Genomic DNA, 21,674 nt, shown 5'->3' on the forward strand with positions numbered 1-21,674 from the left:
TATGACGATTTTATTTGATGTAGTTCAGTAACTGTCACCCTGTATATACGAGGACTTAAGTTTTCGCATTTTCGGAAATTCTTGGTGCGCTAGGACAGAATTCTTTGGCGCAGAAGTCCGTAGCGGTTTTTCCCTAAGTTTAATAAACTCAACAGATAAAATAAGACTTCAGATACCAATAAGATATTCTCCTTGACTATTTGTCTGCCAACGCTGGGATATTTTTTCGATCCCGCGACTGTAGAAATCATGTGGTTTTGAGGCGAAGAACTCGTAGAGCCATGTTCGGAGTATGTTTTTATGAGGAAAGAAAGTTCCTTGAAAGGTGTTAGATAAGGAGCAGAAAACATGAAAATCTTAGGGCGCAATATGACTTCACAACCAAACTCCTGCATAGTGTTCTTCGTCAGTCTGGCAGAATGTTGGCGGACGTTATCGTGGAGTAGCATCACTTCAAGCAGTCGTGTATTGCCTCAGCAGTACGTCTCAGTTCTTTAAAATAAATGTCATCAGTCATGGTTAAATGTCAGCGAAACAATTCGTAGTATACTACACTGTCGCTGCTCCCCTAGATGCATAGCATTATCTTTTGTGGTCGCGTGCTGATGTCTACGGGGAGTTGCTGCTTTGGGTTCAATCATTCCTTTCTTTTCCTTGTGTTAGCATAAAGACACCATTTCTCGTCACCAGTAACGATACAGGACAGGAATGGTCAGTGTCGTTCACGAGCCAATTGATGATGAGCAAGCAGCGATTCGCATATGGCCACCCACTGATTTTTGTGATTTTTGGCTTAGAGCATGCAGTACCAATGCAGTCCATTTCTGGATCTTCTCCCATTGCATGCAGACAGCACTATTGTGAAATAACAGTTCATCTCCCCCTGTGGGTCCAGGAGTTAGAATAGACTCGAGGTATTCCTGCCTGTTGTTAAGAGGCGACTAAAGGAGTCTTACACGTTTCGCCCTTTATGTGATGGGTTTGACCTCCATTTTCCAAAATTTTCCTGAAGAGCGAACCAATTGCTGAAAGGCGCCTTACATGGTGCATCGTGCACTGAGACTTATTGTATATTTCTTCGACGTGGATCTGCGCTTCTGCTCATAAATCCAAATATTGGACGAAGTCACCTTCCTGGGTGGGTATTATTCCAATCAACTGTGCAGTAACGTTTTCCACACTGACGATGATAATAGACTTGTTTGCTTGGTTGCACGTGATACCCAGCACGGTAGCCAGTCCGTTGAGTTGTTGTAGCCCCTGACCAGACAGGGATCGCTCTACTGATGCCTGCACTGTTAACTCTCCATGTATGCTGAGGAGTAGATGCCCGTCACCCTGAAGCATCAGGACTCCCGGTAATGGACATCCTGCCAGGTTGCCTTTGCTGCGGCTGGATGGCGCCCGTGGGGAGGGCCCCTGGTTGGAGTGCAAAACAGCATCCTCTGCCCAGTCTCGGGCGTTACTAGCTTGTGACGAGCTGGGGGATGTTTCTGTAACCATCACGCCCCATAAGAGCTTAAAAATGGTCCAGGGTATCATATCTCACAACGATCTTCTTCTGCAGTCTGACGATTAGTTGCGCGCCAATGTAGAACGGCGAGGTGTATATTTCATTCGGCGTGTCCACTGGGGTCTGAAGGGTAATGAGGTTGCCACCAGTGCCTTCATCTTGGTCTTAAAGGGTGATACATTACCCGATAAGGTCAAGGTGACGGTCCACCACTGTGATGTAGAGCCCTATATCCCTCCCCCAATGAGGTGCTTTAAATTCTGAAAGTTTGGCCATGTGTCTTCCCGCTGTTCTTCCAGCGTCACGTGTGATGGTGGACGCCCATCAAATCCCAATACTCCATGTGCCCTGCCTCCCATCTGTTTCAACTGGGGAGAGCACCATTCGCCTTTCTCGCTTGACTGTAGGATTCTCCAGAAAGAAAGGAAAGTAATGGAGTACAAGACCCTGGACAGACTGACCTACACTGAGGCTAAGAGGAAACTTGAACGCCTACACCGTGTATGTATGACATCTTCTTACGCCGCCGCTGCAACAGTTGTAGCCCCACCAGCTCTGCCATCTCCAGTCACCTCTGAGCCGGAAGACCACACCTGCCCCTTGATGGTGGGAGGCTCTTCCCTCCCTGATGCTCCTGCACCACCTAATTCGGGAGCAACACCCCCCCTCCCCCCTCCAACCATCGGGGATATTAGTTCCCACTTCTGTGCCGGAGGAGCGTAAGTCTTCTTTGGCTCCTCTCGCTAGGAAGGGGTCATTTGGGTCACTCGCTTCCCAGGTTTCTGCTAGTGGAAAAGATGACACCAGCGGCTGAAGAGCCCAAAAGCAGCTGGTCATAGGGCTTCACGCCCATCCTCTATCCCGGAGACTGAATCAGTGAAGTCCTCCCAGCCAGGGAAACCCAAGGAGCAGCGAGAGAAATCCAGAAAGATCCCCAAGACTAAGGGAATTGCTGTGGCACCCACACCACCGCTTCCTACAAGCTCTTGGTCTGCAGATGAGGTGGAGATTCTGGCGTCCACTGAAGACAGAGATCTCGCCGGACCCTCGGACACAATGGATATAGACTACTCGGGCAATAAGCTGGTGGCAGCAGGTGACCCTGAGGCGTAAACTGCCTCATTGAATGTTCCATGCCTTCCCAGTCTCGCGATGTCGTCCTCCAGTGGAATTACGGCGTTTTCTTTTCCACCGCCTGGCTGAGCTTCGGCAACTGTTAAGCTTTGCACATGCTTTCTGCATTGCCCTCCAGGAGACCTGGTTCCCAGCAATGCGGACCCCTGCTCTTCATGGCTACAAGGGATATTATAGGAACTGTAGCGACTACAATAGTGTCAGGTGGAGTTTGCGAAACTTTCGAAACTCAGTCCGTTGTGAAACTGTAACCATTCAAACCCCTCTTGAAGCTGTGTCTGTTAGAATAAGAACGATGCAGTAAATGTTTGCAATGTATATATTCCTCCAGATGGTGCAGTACCCCTGAATGTGTTAGCTGCACTGATTGATCAAGTCCCTAAATCTTTCCTACTTCCGGGAGATTTTAACACCCATAACCCCTAATGGGGTGGTACTATGCTTACTGGCTGAGCTACAGATGTCGAAACTTTACTGTCTCTGTTCGACCACTGCCTCTTAAATACTGGGGCCGCCACACATTTTAGTGCGGCTCATGATAGTTACTCAGCTATTGATGTATCAGTTTGCAGCCCAGTACTTCTCCCATCTATCCATTGGAGAGCACATGACGACCTGTGTGGTAGTGACCACATTCCCATCTTCCTCTCACTGCCCCGATGTCGGGTACACGGACCCCTCCCCAGATGTGTTATAAACAAGCTGGACTGGGAAACCTTCACCTCTGCTGTCACCGTTGAATCTCCCGCACACGGCAACATCCAAAGTGATGGTTGAGCAGGTGAGTATAACAATACTTTCTGCGGCAGAAAACGCGATCCCTCGCTCTTTAGGGTGCCCCCGGTGAAAGGCAGTCTCTTAGTGGTCGCCGGAAGTCGCTGAAGCAATTAAGGAGCGTAGGCGAGCTCTACAGCGGCATAAGCGGCACCCTTCTCTGGAGCACCTCAGTCTTTAAACGGCTCCGTGCCCGCGTTCGCCATATTTTCAAACGACAGAAGCAGGAGTGATGGGAGAGATAAGTCTCGACCATTGGGTGCCATACGTCACCTTCCAAAGTCTGGGCAAGGATCAAATTTGTCCTTGGGTACCAGTCCCCAACAGGTGTTTCCAGTGTTAACATAAATCGTATGTTATCTACCGACGCAAACGCGATAGCCGATCACTTTGCTGAGCACCATGCTCGAGCGTCTGCGTCGGAGAATTAACCCCCCCCCCCCCCCCCCCCAACCTTCCGCACTCTCAAACGGCGGCTAGAAGAGAAAGTCCTCGTTCACTGCACGCCACAGTGAATCCTATAACGCCCCATTTACAGAGTGGAAGCTCCTCAGTGTCCTTGCACATTGCCCCGATACTACCCCTGGGCCAGATCGAATCCACAATCACATGATTAAACATCTCTCATCTAACTAAAAGTGACATCTCTTCGTGATCTTCAACCGGATCTGGTGCGATGGCGTCTTTCCATCGTAATGGCGGGAGCGCACCATCATTCCGGTGCTAAAACTCAGTAAGAAACCGCTTGATGTGGATAGCTATCGACCCATCACCCTGACCAACGTTCTTTGTAAGCTGCTGGAACGTATGGTGTGTTTGCGGTTGGGTTGGGTCCTTGAGTCATGTGACCTACTGGCTCAATATCAGGGCGGCTTCCGCCAGGGTCGCTCTACCACTGATAACTTTGTGTCCCTCGAGTCTGCCATCCCCACAGCCTTTTTCAGGCGCCAATACCGGGTTGCCGTTTTTTTTTTTTATTTAAGAAAAGTGTATGACACGACTTGGCGACATCATATCCTTGCCACATTATACGAGTGGGGCCTCAGAGACCCGCCCCTGATTTTTTATCAAAAATTTCCTGTCGCTTCGTACTTTGTGTCCAAGTTGATGCCTCCCATAGTTTCTCCCCATATCCCGGAGTTTGGGATCCTGCAGGACTCTGTATTGAGTGTATCTCTATTTTTAGTGGCCATTAATGGTCTAGCAGTAGCTGTAGGGCCGACCGTCTCACCTTCTCTGTATATAGACGACTATTGCATTTCGTACTGCTTCGTCAGTACCGGTATTGCTGTATACTGTATTTTCCCAATTGGACATACTTTATTTTTCCTCAAACTCCTCCATTTTCCTTTATTTATTTATGTTTATCTTATTGATACTGTTAGTTCCTTGTGTATTCTGTAGTTACATTGATAACTGTTTCTTCTCTTAATTGGTTTGTGTATCACTCTCCATGTTTTATATCTCCTGAAGTAGCCTTGTGAAGATTAATTTTATTTTATTATTTTTGTTCATTAATAGAAACTTACGTATACATGTTGTTCCTCTTTTGTTAGTTTTTTCCTGTCTACTCCATTTTTATTTACTGTTAAATTTTTACTTTTTTAATGCATTACCATCACTCTGTCAAAGACGTTATTTACTGTATGTCTCTGCTTCAGCTAGATGTGTAACTTCTCTTCCAATGTAGTTTACTCACATTGTAACTTCTCTAGTGACAATACTCAGTAATCGTCTGAAGATAGCCTTGTAAGCCGAAAACCGGTTTAACACAATAATAGTAATACTGTAGAACAAAAACTCGTGCTTTCCATGTATTATAATGTTGTTCAACAAAGAACCGACGGCAGATTCAGATAATATGAATCCGGTAAAATATCAAATCTTCAACATCGCTGCGGCCAAGAAAAGGTCCTGCAAGAAGGGGACCAACGACGACTGGAGAGAATCGTTAAACGTGAAAGAAGTGCAACCCTTCCGAAAATTGCTGCAGATTTCAACGCAGGGCCATGAACACGTATCAGCGTGCGAACCATTCAATGATAGATCATCGATGTGGGCTTTCTTTCGGAGCCGAAGTCCCACTCGTATACCCTTATGACTGCCTTACACACAGCTTTACGCCTCATCTGGACCCGCCAACACCGACATTGAACTGTTATCCGACAAGGCAACATTTTTCCCAGTCATTGACTCTCACTTCAAATTGTATCGAGCAGTTTGGACGATTACGGATATGGAGACCGCCTCATGATCCATGTACCCTGCGGGTCAGTAGGAGACTGCTCAAGCTGGTGGCTCTGTCATGATGTGGGGCATGTGTAGTTGGAGTGATATAGGACCCTTGGTACCTTTACGACTTTGACAGGTGACATATGTAAGCATTCTGTCTGGTCACCTGCATCCATTCGCATCCATTGGGCAATTCCAGCAGGATAATAAGACACCCCCACACGTTCAGAATTACCACAGAGTGGCTCCACGAACACTCTTCTGAGTTTAAACACTTCCGCTGGCAACCAAACTCCCCAGACATAAACATTATTCACCATATCTGGGATGTCTTGCAACGTGCTGTTCAGAAGAATCTCCAGCCCGTCGTACGCCCAAGGATTTATGGACAGCCCTGCAAGATTCATCGTGTCATTTCCCTCCAGCACTAGTTCAGACATGAGTCGAGTTCATGCCACGTCGTGTTGCGGCACGACTTCGCGCTCTCAGGGACCCTACACGATATTAGGCTGCTGTACCAGTTTCATTGGCTCTTTAGTGTAGCATGGCAATTATCAGTTAGTAAAAGCTTTTGTTTTGTATAGCATAGAAGCCTTCAGCATGTACATTCTCAGTAATTTCTTAAAATTTGTTTTCAGCTAGGGGGAAGTGGTAAGTAACAATGACAATGAAATAATTTTCGACACTAAAAGTTTTCGTTAACCGCTGTCACAGGATTGTCACAGGATTGTCAGATTATCATCAGATCAACACAGTTCAACACAGTCCATCAAATACACGTGGGCGAGAGTAACAAAGTTATTGACAACCAATGAATTCAGTTTTCTCGTTCAGAGTGACTCCGTAGTACAGGAATTCTCAAGTTCACGCTAACACGCAGGATTAAATTCGTTTTGTAAATCTACTAGTTATATCACTTTTATCTAAAATTTCGCTGTTGGCTTCAGTCGTTCATAGCATAAAATGAATATGCTGCACAAAGAAACAAAACAGACAACGAAAATTAGTCACAACGGTGACGTTACCGGCTGAGACTCTTTATTTGCAACTAACCGTTGTAACACACACACAAGATTTTACAGCAATATGGCAGAACGGAAGCAACGATTCAGTTCGTCCGCATTGGTTGTCATTGTGATAACTGCCTTTTTTCTGGTCCGGATATACGCCGCCACTTGTCTATGGGACCTTTTTTTTTTTTTACAAATAAACTACCGCAGAAGCAGCGACGTTGTGAGTGACAGTGCGGGCAACAGAGTACTGCGTAATTAATGTGAAGGTGAATGGATACACCTGGAGTAACCACCGCTGTTCTTCGTTGCTAAAGATACGCGTCAAAAAATTTATTTTGCTGTAATAAAGCAGTTGGGGAAGGGGGAATGTCAGTTGTATGTTGCCACGCGAGTGCATGATGGACCGGTCTGTTGTCTTTTGTGTGCCGCGAAATCAGCTAATTCAACATTGGTCTGTTTAAGACTTTCCCGACGTAGTAACAGCTTCATTGATTAACAGGCGTCAAGTCGGATAATGTTGCGGAAGCTGCACAATATTTCTACGAGACAACTGCTCGTCATCCTCAGGTGCTTACTGACGTATAGCTGACGTATTCAGCATTGGTAATCATGAGATTATTATAATAAATAACAACTCATCACTATTATTAATATTCCATTCAGCGTAGTCGACTTTCACTTTTGGTCGCACTGTGTTAAAACTTATTTGTAAGGACTGGAACCCTGTATTTTCCATTCTTTAACGTTTTTAATAAATTCCCCATTGACTATTTGCTGCATGCTTTAAGCGCAGTTCTTTTCTAATAAGAGGAAAATCAACATGTTTTATATGGATCACATATTTGAGAATACCAGGTTGTCTCGTCACCGCTTATCAGCTGAACGTGTATGCAAAAGCACGTCGTGGGAGATTAGACAGACAGATAAACTGATATAAGTCTTTGTAGTAGCTTTCAGGCTTGCAACAGTAATAGACCTGTTGCACGTATTGTTCGTGAGATGTAATACTTTCCTTTCGAAATTTCAGTATACGCAGTAGCCGGGAGATTAATTTGGAAGCGTAGTTCATTTTTTCTGCGTTACTGCTTCATGACGCTTTGTCGCCAAATGTCGTTAGCAGTGAACGTTTACGCGTTTGTCGGATGCTGTAACAGGTTTCTGAAATCCTGTCACGACTGCTTCGCTGTTTTTTTTTTTTCATGTGGATAACAAAGGAAACTTTATCCGATTATAATGGAGCAAAAGAGCATCATATCGAAAAGGCGATTCCACGGTCTCTGTCTTCATTCCAGATGGTACGATCGTATGTTGTTTTTCAGCAGTCAGGGCCTACTTTAACATCATAACAAGATTTTATTTTTATAGATATACTCTTTTCAGCATGTCAGTCATATAAAATAGATTTTAATTATCTCATTTGCCTCATTTCTAAAAACCCTATTCTCTATTGAACCGCCATGTGAATGATTTGCCGTCTATTAAATGTGATCCTTTCCCTTTATAGTAGGTTCCCTTCAAACAAGTTGATTTTGAAGCAAGTCAAGGTAACTATGGCAAATATAGTAGTATTACATGAAACCAATGGCGAACTAAGCGCTCTGGTACGAGACCAGAGAAAAATAATGTACTAGCTCCATAAGTTGCAGTGGAAAAGTTTTTTTTTAAACAGAAAGTTATTTAATTTCTAGCTGGACCAGATGGCTAGAATCTATACATTTCCCGTTAACAAGTTGTTTGCGAGTCTGTTTTGTAACATTTTAGTGTTCTTCAGTGAGGTCATCAGACATGGTGTTCCCACAAGGACGGTGGAAGGATACAGCTATGAACTTCGTGGACGAGCCATCATGTCCATCTGCAATCTGAGTAACTAAGGGAAATCACTTGACGGCTAAATAGGGGAATAGCGTATTGGCACTGAGGCAAAGGAGAATTTATTTTATATGACTAGCATACTGAAATGATTACCTAAATAGCTCAATGTTTCTTATCCTGTTCCTGATCAGAATGAGAATACCGCATTCCTCAGTAATATGCCATGTGTTCCAAAGTTCAGTTGTGTCGGGGTGCTTTGCACAAAGTACAGAATGTACTGCATGCTGTAACATATTAAAAAAAGTGATATACTTAAGAAACTAACATTATTCGTTAAAAGTGCGCCTCTCCAGACTGCAACTCGCTGTGTACAGTTTCCGACAGTTTCGCTCAATAGCACGCAACTGCGCAAAGTGAATTTGAAATGGCAGTAAGACTCGTCAATCATTACATTATTATAGCGTTTCCACGAACTCAGCGTGAAGCTCGCACCTAAAGTATTCCTGTGAAGTCTGTTCGCTGAGACTTTATGCGTTGCTTTATTTCGCTGTACCAAATAAGAACATTACATCCTCTATTCAAAGGACGCATAGAACGTGGATAAAAATAAACTTTTTCAAATGTGGTTCTCTGATGACACTTATTTACTTGCCCTACCTTTTCCTTTCTCATCTACAAAATGGCAGCCTGTGGCGATGATCATGTCAGAGATGCATAACGAAATTAGTGTATCTCATAATGTAAGTTTTACCCTAAGTAGATTTTGGACGAACATGTTTCTGGTCGAAATCGTCTACTTGTGGTGGGTGCGCTCACTTACTTTAAAGCAGGCACATAGCGAGTGGTACAGTAAAGTTAATCACTAGGTTTACGTGCGACACACCTTCCGAAAGAAGCAAACCTAATTTCGGAAACCGTTTTTCGCTGTCGTGTTTGCATGTTAAGGGCTGAAGCGGATTTGGGAGCTCAGTTAAATGTGGCATCTGGGAAACGGTGATTCCAGTTTGATTTAGTCAGCACTATCCGTGCTTCTCTTAACGTCAGTTTCAGAGGTTGACAGTTTCGTGCTTTTTTTCTGCTTGGCCGTCGCTGCATTTCACTACGTCCACATTAGTCGAATATTTTGAAAGAAAAACGTAAGCTGATAGTCAAATTGCGTTTCAAAAACTGTTGTACCTTGACATGGGAGCGAAAATCGATTGTGGACGTGGAAAACCGACAGGTAGAAACGGATTACCAAAATCGATTTAGGCGTATTTATATGACCAACCACAGACGGTTTTGGGAGCTTTGCGTAAACATAGTGTACATATAAGAATCCTCATTTCGTCCCCTGTTTATGCTCTTGCAGTCTGCACAGTAGCATCGTCTCCTGACTGTGGAAGTTAATCTATTCTTACTGAGCTCACTCCTATTACAGTAATGGATTTTGTGTGTGCTTTTGTCTTCCTAAGACTTCGACACACATTCCAAAGTTTGGAGGAGGACTTCTTTCTTTTCTACTAGTATTCTAACACCAAGGAGCAGTATTTAGGTTCTACAACACGTGGACAAAAAAGCGCGCATACACAACATAAATAATTAAATAAATAGGCAAACGTTTTTAATGAAAATTGTTTCGATGTTATTTGACACTTAGAAAAAAGAAGTTGCAAAGGATTAAGTAAAAACGCACCACTTATAAATAGTTCAGTGTGTTAGAGAGTATAAATTTTTTCGAGCAAATAAAAATACATGTTTTGAAATGTTTGGCCGACGCTCTCCCTATTCTTTTCTCAGCAGCGTAGAGAATTTACCATACGACCTTCGTCGAGAACATCCACTATAAATATTGCTTTGTTCGATAATAAACTGTTACTATTGCGGGCAGACAGTCCACACAACATAAGCAGTATCGGAGCTGACGTGTACTCGAAAATAACCACTCGAGACAGGCGAGATTCAGCACATGAATAAAAAGCGAAGGCCGCTGTGGTAGATTCCCTTGCCAAGAGTAGTCGATTGAGACAGTCGCTTCGTTCTTGTAAAAGGGCTTAACACTTTGCAATGCTAACTTTGAAGTCACAGTATATAATACTGTCTGGGAGTGTAGATTAAAGCTAAAGCAAAAGTTGTATATAAAGTGTGATATGTCTCAGCGGGAGAGGGAGAGACGGAGACGTGGACTCTCGCTACTCCTGAACAGTACGTGTCGGGCGACAGGTGCATAGCCTCCCACTCGGGCCGGCGGTGAGCTGTGCCGGTCACTGCTGGCGGGTGAGTCATGAGGCGGGCTGCCTCATCTTGGCCGTCTCCTCGCTGTAGGAGGGGAGGCTAGGGATGGCGTGGTGGGGGTTGAGGGTCTGCACGCTGCCTCTCCGTCACGCCGCTAACGCCAGTGTCGCAACTCGCAAGCGGCGCGCTGGCGAGACCCGCTCGCTGCTCCCGCGTCACGGAGAAAATCAGACACGAAACCGCGCTCGCGCCAGCTTTCGTCATTTCCCCACTCCCGCCTAGTCCAGATCAGCCCAGGCGTGTCGTGGCCTGCGGCTAACTTCTGCGAACGCCGACAGCCCTCGGGAGTCCCGCCGTTTCGTTCGGAAACGAATATAGCTCACGCGTGTGTTGGCAGCGCAATACAGGTAAACCACGCGAGTGTCGTGACTGCGAGAGTGCTTATATACAGTGTTGTGCAACTTCAGTTATTTGCCCTTTTTTGTGCCGGAGACTTAAGAGCGTGAAAGTACGATCTGCTAGATTCCTTTGTTTTGTTGTAGATAGCGTTGGGCGAATCAAGTTAGATCTCGTTATATTATCATGATGGTGTAAGCATACCGAGATGAAGAATGAAGATGTTTCTAGACACTAAAATTTGTGCAAAATGTAATTTTTCTGTGGATATATTGATGGAGTATGGCAGTCTTCTAAATTTGGCGTGATAAAAAAATAAATCTTGTCATCTTTTGTCGAAAGCAAATTACCGTACTCGAGAGAACAGTGAAATGAGAACACACAATATGCGCAATTGGCATCGAGAAGACGGTAGAAAATAACGGCGAGACTTGGGTTACTAAGCACAAACTGATTTCGATACAGTCGTAACACGCTTCCTGGGCCAAAATGATAACATACCCTTGATTGCTGGTCTTTTGAGTTTTACGTATGTGAGAATCTTGCGTTGAGATTTGTGTAACTTGAACGTTTACTGTGAAGCGACTGCAATACTACACGATTTACGTCCATTGTGAGACTAGTTATACATATATCTGTGGAATTGATTTCAATTAAGTGTTCAACTTCGCCTACTTCTGACATTGTAAGGAATTGAGTTGATTAAAATCCTTCTTGTATAATCGGCAATTCTCATGTCCAGCATCTCAGCTGAATCAGTACCTTGAATGCTTTCTTGCTCATGCTTGGAAACTCTCTTCCTTACTGAATACCAGAATATTGACATCATCGCTGATGAAAATTTCACTTGTAGCGAAGAATGTGATAAAAGTTCCATCATATATTTCTCATCTGCAGTATTGAACTATGAAGGAGAATTATTATTGAAGGGATTTTGGACCCTCTGAAGCCTATCACAGTTTTCAGGAAAGCATTTTTCAAAATGAACATGAAGTTCAGAAAAGTCCTTCAGTTATAGAAAAAGTATCTGCAGTAAGGCCTATCTCATTGTCGTTTGTAAAATGCTTGGTAACATGGAAAGTAGTCCGTACCTCCTCCGTCATTCATTTTCCTCTCCAAAAGCAGCAGATTCTTTTTTGAAGGCAGAAACTTTGTCAATAACCTGAATGAAATGAATTTCACTTCCTTGCAGTGCCTTATTCGGTGAGTTTTAATTCTCAAATATCACTTAAGTATGCGACCTTCAATAAAAATTCTGTCCAGAAAGCACCGAGCACTGATAAGATTTTATTCATCGAGGTGAGAACGGGCTTCTCACTTAAGTTCAAAGACGCGCGATAATATACTTCCCCCTGGAATGCCAACGAGTGCTGCTATAAAATAAGAGACGTTTGTTCAGGACCCATGTCGTGAAACATTTGTCTAAAAATGTAGCCTCCTGAGGACGAATTTTATTAAAGTTCGGCACATTTAACAATTTGCTGTACTTCATTTAGATAAACAACCAAATGTTGCGAAGCGATCGCTTCTTTGTAGATAATACATTAGGTCCACATAATGTAAAGAGTTTCGCTCCGGATAAGTGCTTGTAGACCACAGTAACGCTCCAACATGGAGTTCTATCACTACACACAGCACAATGGGCCCATTTAATTTGATTATGAAGTTGTCCACTATTTCGAACAAATCTTTGCCTGACGTACCCGCATTTGTTTTCTTTCAAAAATGGTCTTCCATCATTTTTCATCAACAAATCGCGCAGAGCAAATAAAATGAGCTTCTCTATTGCTATCAATGATCGCATCAAGCTGCAAACCAAAATCCCGTCCTCTAATTTTTTCTGTAGTTTGTTCATGAAGATCCTCTCCAGACTCTTCAATTCGACGACTAATTTTGTTATGGACTCGCCTAACATCGACACCACGTCAATAGCACGTGGTAGAATTAGTTGTTCTCCAATCTTATGGGCTTCCTTACGTTTCGCTTCTCGGTAAGCTATAACATACGACGCTAGAAGTGATGTATTATATATTTTCTCCTACTTAGAAAGCTTTTTTCTTTGGTTTGATCCAGTTTTCTAGAAAGTATTTCATTTCGTTGACCATGTCATTGTTATGATACTTTCTAAATGACGCTTTAATTTCCTAGGTAGTATACATCCAACAGAAAATACTTTCAAACACAGAACACTTTGTGGACGCTGTCATTGTTCTACAACAGTGCAAATCAAAATCTAAGTAGCTATCATATTTTCTTACACTAGTTTCCTATTGTCATTACCACGTTCCTTGTTACCCTCAGAAAGTTCTCCTGTTCTACTTTTGCTTGACATGTGAAAACTTTTCCATAGTTTATCGCCTTTATAACCTTCATAACTATATAATAGAAACTGGTTGAAAACACTTCTGTCGCTAAGTGTAACGCGCGATAGTTCAGCTAAGAGGTTATGATAGTTTATCTACGAAGTTATGACTTCTTACACAGGCTGGATAACATTTAAAGTGGAATTTCTCCGACGCCACACAAATTGACGCCAGAAATGAAATTTCCCACAACTGTCTTCTATGCCACTGAGAAATAAATCCATGGCGTCCCAGGCGGTCGTTCATGGTGCACCAAGGCGCCGTGGCACACAGGTTGAATACATCAGAATTCGAGGAATAGGTCTCTTTAAAGCCACCTAAGAGACGGTGCGCCCCGTTCAGGTTTTCGTAACATCAGAGCACTTTCTTCTAGAGCTTTTAAAGATACTTCAAGCTGATTTTCTAGTGTTATATCAGTCTTCTGTTTGACAAGAAAAAAAAATTGTAGTGGAAAAATCCATTTAACTTTTTACGCCTCCAACCCATAGCCGACCGGAGTGACCGTGCGGTTCTAGGCGCTGCAGTATGGAGCCGAGCGACCGCTACTGTCGCAGGTTCGAATCCTGCCTCGGGCATGGATGTGTGTGATGTCCTTAGGTTAGTTAGGTTTAAGTAGTTCTAAGTTCTAGGAGACTTATGACCTCCGAAGTTAAGTCGCATAGTGCTCAGAGCCATTTGAACCAAACCATATTTAGGGCTTGTGTTTGTGTGCGAACGTAACAATTCTGAAAAATATTGGTTCGACAAAAGTACGGGTCGGTTCGTTTTTCTTTATTATTCTTCGCGTCACTTTCCCACCTCTGTGGTTCAGTGTGTGTCAACGAGTTCTCCCAGTTAATGAAATGGAGAAAAATTGTGTGTTGAAGCCGTTGGTGTCTAAGCATGCTTTTTGTGGTCTCGAAGCTGCTAACACGTATTTTGACCATTATTCGCATCATGTGGAAGATTAGTAGTCGAAATGTTGGGGAGTAGAATAGTCGTTAACGTGGATTAACGAACGGATATCTGACAAGTCACCTGAGTCAGCTCCATTGATATGTCAGATTACCTACCTGTCTTCCGTTTGTACTTCATTCGACACTGGCTTAGAGTGCAGTCACGTCGCAGTTAATTTATACTGTCTGATTTGTAAATTACTTTCCCAAATTTAGACGGTCATTTATAGAAGATTGACTCAGAGGCTTAATGGTACAGTTCCATGGTATGAATCTCAAAGGTATAGAGTTCCATCCCCGATCAATCGTGGATTTTTATCTATCACTTACCACTTCTTTCACGTCTGGCAATGTTTATTAATGTGAAATGCAGAGTTGCTCCGTGGTAAGGCCCCATATAACCTGCTGGATAAGTCAATTCAAAGATCGAAGTAAGGCAATGGCAACAGAACGATAATAAGTAAAGCACTGTGGTGTTGAAACCAAACTACGGGTTGGACAACTTTTTTGAAAATTACATGTATATAGATATCCTCATTGTGAAGGACGTTTAGAGTTTTCCTTCGGTTTCTGTACATAGTTACTCTTTCCTGCATGTTCGACTGAATGATTAACATCCCCTGACTCCTTGTTGCCGCAATTAAAAGTGTCGGTAAGGTTGTGCGCGTCGGATAGCTTCGTCGTGAAACCTTTGAGAAACCTCTTCCGCTTTAAAAGCTAGGCTTTAATTGCTACTCATTGCGTAAGACTTGGGAGGAAACGTCGCCTGTGTTAAACATCCTAAACCTGATATTTCACAACTTCGTCTGGGTAAGGGACTGCGTAGAACCTTGTAGTTTGCACACGTAAATAATGTTCATTGTTAATGACGTTAAGTTTCCGTAAAATTCTTGTTTTCAGCACTTATTGATGATGCATTAGTGTGAATGATTCTAATGGTATTTCGAACTTCATTAGCGAGCTTGCTTTCTAGGTAGTACACCCGAAATGTGCCCATAGTTGCACTTTGTTCAACTTGATCGGTGAAAACTACTTCTTGTACAAGTTTGTCAGAAAATCTCCTTATCTTTTCACTGTTCATCAGTTGATCAGCGGAACGGAATGTCCTAGCGCTAGTAATACGTCCAGTCAGCTGGGTTCAATACTAATTTTTCGCTCTGTAGCGGAGTGCTCTGTTACGAAATTTCGTGACAGTACATGCTCACTGAGATTCGAACCCAAGATTACTAAGGCATATGATTAAACATGCCCGAAAGATATAGATAACGATATCCGAAGTTTTCATCATTTAAAGAAAATGGTAGAAGATTGTAAGATGAAGTTCCGTGAGAGGTCTCCTTTTACTTTCATGGGCATAATCTAAAATATCATGAATTCAGCAAGGAATTCTGCTCGCCGTTCTTTTGCCACATAAATTTCCATCCGATTATGCAGGTGGCCAGCTTTAATAGCCCCGTGACGTAGTAAGGCTTGCAAACCGCTAAAAACAGCGTAAAGGTTCAGGAAGAAAGAAAATATTTAAGATTTTCTATGAAGACTCCGTAGTAACCAAAAGTTTCAAGGACTTTAGAAGATGGTCATTGTGCATCAATCAGGAAGAGTTACAAAGAAGTGTCGTAAACTAGAAAGTTCGTTTGTGCATCGTGGTGCTAGACACGGCCTGTTCTGGCCGTGGTAGTTGTGGTGCACTTTTGCCTTTCTTAGCTCTTAAAACTCCAACACTCGGTAAGGGAATTTGACACGTAATCAGAGAATCCGGACAACGGTGCATCTTGATATTTGTCACGTACAAACCACTGCCGAAAATAAGACATAGTGAGAACAACTTCGTAATAACAAATGTTGATTAAAACTACGGACATGTAGATTTGTGGTCTACTACGTACCACTAAATGGTTTTCAGACGTAGCCTTCTACAGCGTCAATAAAATACTGTTATTATTGGTAGTGTGAGACCTTAATGTAAGTTCGCAGCAGGTGTATATTGCCAGTTGCGTCTGAATTTGTCCGCGGATTAGTAAAGACGGTGTTGACATTCAGACAAATATAGTCTCTGCTAAATTACCTGAAGTTGCTCAGGGCAAGAATTCAAATTTTATTCACTTACCAGCGGCTTAACAAGTTTACGTGCTCTAGGGGAAGCAAACTATCAGTTTAATAGGCACAACTGTTGATCTCCCTACGAAGTTCGAAGTGGTTAGAAACTTAAGCCCTATCACCATACACGCGGTACTGCAAAATGTAGTGGGCGTAGTCAGAAAGTGCGATCAGCATTTTGATTGCAAATAGTTGCGTTATCTTCTTCGCATTTGTTACTTTTTTAACCATTCCATATTTTAGATAATTCTACATCGGCAGTGTAGCATTGTCAAACTAAGCACTCAACCAACGGCTAGTGCTTGCTACTTTAGAATCTTCTATTTCTAAAAACTAAGAAAAAAGGAAGATTTAGGATTTATCATCCCGTCGATGGCGAGGTCGTTAGACGGAGCATAAGCTCGGATTGAGGGAGACATGGGAAGCATATCAACCGTGCCTTTTTCAAAGGAACCACCCTAGTATTTGCCTTAAGTGGTTTAGTGAAACCGCGTAAAATCTGGTTGGGGTGACGGAGCTTTGAGTTAGTGCTCCCGAGTATTGGTGTAGTCTACTAATAATCATACCAACTCAGTCTGTCCTAAAACCTAAATATCTATGAGCGCTATAAACTGCTTCTGGTCACACACATCGAAAATCTGCACTTGCAAACACAGCCATTTCACTTGTCTGGTCACTATTATCACCATGTCTTTGTGTCTCTCAAAGACCAACCCCACGTCCAAGTTCGTGAGAGATGGGCAACGCCTTGAAACAGGCGGCCGACGGGGCTCTGGTGAAGCTGCGACAGACGTTAAGAATAACGTTATCGAAGACGTCACACCTGGTGGCAATCCAGAACTAAAAACAGTAGTTTTAAATTATCTAATGTCTGTGTCTTGTTTTAAAAAATTTTTAGTTTCTTCTCAGACGTCATTTGTTTACCAGCTGCAGTCAATAAGATGTTGACTTTGGTTGTAGCCTTAGGTCACAGCATTGGGGAAGCGGGATGAGATTTTAAAGATTTATATAAACTGGAGGTGCTAATTCGCAACTCTTGTTATAATGCAGGAATATACCTTTAGATACAGAATAATATACTGAAATACTGTGTGTTGTTCCATGATGTTTCTGGCATGCTGTCGGATGGCGTCGACATTTTGCAGCAGTATTTAAGCTGACAACCATTCAGCCATATTCATGTGAGCTGCAATCTCAAAACTTCATAGAACACCCATTACGCGAGACAACTTAGTCAAATGTATTTTTGTTGGCAGTTAGTAATTCTTGTTTACATAGCTGGGAATTTTGTATCGATGAAATTGTTGAGGAGTAGTATCCTAATTTCTGTTAACAAATAAAATGTGTGACCAAGCACTACGCAGACTGCTTTGAAACATTTTTTAAATATAATTTGTGTTCATCTATATTCAGTAAATTTGGACCATACGTGTGTTTTCAGATAGCGATTCTTTGGTATTTTTATAATGAAAACTGCGATCCAGCTAGATCTTCCATTGGGGAATCTTCGTTGCAAGCATTTAAAGCTTTGTTGTTCGCATTATATGGGGTACTACGTTAGGTTCATTGGAGTTTTGGGGCTTGTCTGAACATAATCATATAGGGGAAAAAATCCGACGATTTGTCGGTGCTAAGGAATTTTTTCTGGGCGAATCTGCAAAATTTTCAGTTATAGTTTAAAGAAATCAAACAATTGTAGGGACACAACGAATGGAAACACTGTAAGTATCCAAAGTTGTATTTTTAGTAACGGCAGCAAATGCGGATGTACCATAGAATATAGGTAGAGCAGTAGTCATTTGTTGCGAATTACCGTAAACACAATTCTTGCGAATGTAATTGAACAACTGAATTCTGGTTTTTAATGTAAATACCAATGCTTAATGCAGGTATTATTTCTGTATTAACTCTAAACCCTTAAAAAGCGAGGAAAAATCACAATCAAATCGAAAGTACGCGTGTTCCAAGTAGCCCCATCTGTATTTGAAAAACTGACACTTCCACAAACAAGAATAATTTAAAAAGGCATACCACAATAAGATGAATTTTTAACACGCAAAATTCATCAAGAACCAGATCATTATTTACGTAAATTTGAAATTCATACGTATTATAGTTCTACCTGGATCCATGACTGCAAATAAAAAATGCTACTTTTGGCGACCGAAGAAAAAGCCTGTAACCATAGTATGTGTACTTTCAAAGATAATAGAAATAATGGATTCCAAAAGATGAATAATTGCTTTACTACATTTTCTGGTGCCACCATTCAACACCGAACGAGGTGGCGCAGTGGTTAGCGCGCTGGACTCTCATTCGGGAGGACGACGGTTCAATCCCGCGTCCGGCCATCCGGATTAAGGTTTTCCGTAATTTCCCTAAATCGCTCCAGGCAAATGCCGGGATGGTTCCTTTGAAAGGGCACGGCCGACTTCCTTCCCCGTCCTTCCCTAACCCGATGAGACCGATGACGTCGCTGTTTGGTCTCTTCCCCCAAAACAACCCAACAACCCACCATTCAACAATAAATAGTGAGATCATTTTTCACATTTTGTTAGGGGTAGCTCCACTGTTCAAAGTAGAAGCGTCTGACTGCGTATTGCTGAGAATCCCTGGAACGTTCACAGCTAATGTCAAAATCTTTTCTTTTAGTAAAACCGCCTGAGCTCGTAGGAACGATGTTGCGCTATGTTCCAAATAATACGCTTTTTACACAGTTTCTAAACAAACCTGTTGGCTGTCGGACTCTGCACTAAATACGCTCGTGAGGAAAGACAGAGTTTGTCAGTAATGCACGAGTCCACGGTGTTTGATTGCCCGATTCGAATACTATGATACCAAATGAGACGTACACAACTCTTCTGCCTGTGTCGAGGCCACCTCAGCTAACAAGATTGCAGGCACTTCGCGCTAATATTCCACGTCTCGTCGTAGCTGAGTTGCAATTTGCCGCCTATTTCCATGAGCCGTGAGTCACAGGTCCCGATCAAGATCGTCTGTTGCCTGTATTTACTCGTGGACGACATTGCACTTATCTTCTTTGGAGAGTTGTCTGAAACAGAGTATACGGATGTGGAATTGCACTGTAGAAAATTTCAGTGGTTTCTGCTGTATCAAGCTGTCTTTTGGCCAGCTTCCATCATACCATTGCGTCGCCGTCAGCAGGTCATTGCACGATCTTTGTCCTTGTCGATGTGAGCGCTAGAACCAGGCGCAGTCGGTTCGCAAAGCTCCGGTATTGAGCAGCGTTCCCCTCCACAACCACCTGCTTCAGTAAACGTGTTCATCCGAGCGCAAAGTCGTTTTTCCTCGTACTTAATTTTCCTCTTCTGTAGTAATGTTAGGATTTGTTCTTATGCCCTGGTTGTTTTTCGAATACTGCATTTTGCGACAAAATTAAAAAAAATACCGGAAGTCTCAGCAGGAATAGTCATTATTCAGGGATATGACAGGAACGATAATTCGAAGCAAAAATGTCTAGCAAAAATGCGTATCTCAAGAGCTATGAGCAGATTTTCATCTTCGGTACTGTTAAACTCCTCTTTCTACTGAAAAAGTGCTCCTAGCTCTTGAGATATGCATGTTTGTAGTCCATGTTTGCTAGACATTTTTGCATCGAATTATAGTTCCCGTCAAATCCCTGAATACTGGCCATTCTTCGTGGGACACCTTGTATAATGTAACTCTTCCTAAACGCGACGAGATCCAATAGTATTATTTGAAGGAGTGGTTGTGACCAGGAAAGTGATCGTGTCATACATAGTGGATCGTGCTGGGCTCGTTGTTAATTTATATTAAAAGCGCTGAACAGAAGCGTCGTCCGCGGTGAATGTGTTCACTAGATGGATTCATACAGTCGCAGAGCACAGATCTCAGTTTGTTGTCAAAGCCGAGCATTCATGAGCACAGTCTACACATTTCTATCTACAGCACAATGTGCAGTTACTTGCAAGCCGTGTTTCTGCTGTGTCCAAAGATAATGTGGATTTCCTCAGATAGTAGTATGCTACTCCGGAGAAAATTCTTGTAATTAAGAATATAAGAAAAATTCAGTACAAATTTTGAGCAATATTGGTGCACCGTAAGCTTAAAAACGGATACCGGGTAGCAGGCACCGTACAAAACTTTGTATATGTACGAGGGGGCTTTCTTACACAGAGGTATTGTAGAACATTAGTAATTTTCTGGATGCAAAGTTGACTCTTTCATATTGGTCACTATAGATTTAGAAAAAGTCACCACGGATGCAAGAAGAGAGCATGAACCTGTATCTTTAAAAGAAAACATTGTAGCATCTCTGACGTCTCCGCGTTGGCAGATAAGGAGGTCTTGGTGACAAACGGCTCCACCTGTAGAGATTGCCGGACCCTTTGATGCCGTGGTACAGTCGTTTACAGACTATAATTAACCGAGAACACTAGTAATATTTACGGGATTTAAGATGGGGTGCTATTAGGATGAGTTGCTCGAAAGAATGAAGTCGCAGCAATTGTACACTCCTCACTGTCAGACGTTCTGTGTGTTACTCTTCGTGCGGCAGCTCAGTAGTTAAAGTGAAGATCATGTATTCACTGTTGGATATAAAAAGCGTTTCTGCAGATAGTTACACGAACTGAGTTGCTGAGTCAAAATGAATATTCACGTTGCAGGTATTGAACGTGCAGATTTGACAGGGGTGATGTCTCTTGCTGTGCCTTGTCCGTCGTACTCAACAAAAATTTTTGTAATCGATGGACGTACATACTTTTTTACTCTGAAGCAGCGAAGAAACTGGTATAAGTATATGCATATTCAAATACAGAGATATGTAAACAGGCAGAATACAGCACTGCGATCGGCAACGCCTATATAACACAAAAAGTGTCTGGCGCAGTTGTTAGTTCGGTTACTCCTGGTACAATGGCAGGTTATTAAGAGTTAGGTGAATTTAACGTGGTGTTACAGTTGGCGCACGAGCGATGGGACACAGCATCTCAGAGGTAAAAGATGAAATGGGAATTTTCCCGTACGACCATTTCACGAGTGCACCGTGAATATCAGGAATCCGGTAAATCATCAAATCTCCGGTATCGCTGCGGCCGGAAAAAGATACTGCAAGAACAGGACTAACGACTGAAGAGAATCGTTAGACGTGACAGCAGAGCAACCCTTGGTGCAGATTTCAATGCAGGGCCATCAGTAAGTCTCAGCG

General features: G+C 42.8%; 1 protein-coding gene across 6 annotated transcripts in view; it reads left to right on the plus strand.

Annotated features, from left to right (window-relative positions):
• The window catches only part of LOC126277300 (beta-TrCP), a 113,221-nt gene that overhangs the window by 27,930 nt on the left and 63,617 nt on the right, over nt 1–21,674 (plus strand). The window contains exon 1 of one of the 6 annotated variants that reach the window (XM_049977351.1): nt 10,861–11,099. The exons of 4 other annotated variants lie outside the window; for them this stretch is intronic. The gene's annotated coding sequence lies outside the window, so the exon portion shown is untranslated. Of the gene's footprint in view, nt 1–10,860; nt 11,100–21,674 lie in introns of those variants that run through there. One more of the 6 variants, XM_049977352.1, reaches the window with a different exon arrangement.

Source organism: Schistocerca gregaria, chromosome 1 (genome assembly GCF_023897955.1).
Source record: "Schistocerca gregaria isolate iqSchGreg1 chromosome 1, iqSchGreg1.2, whole genome shotgun sequence".
NCBI classification, from domain to species: Eukaryota; Metazoa; Arthropoda; class Insecta; order Orthoptera; family Acrididae; genus Schistocerca; species Schistocerca gregaria.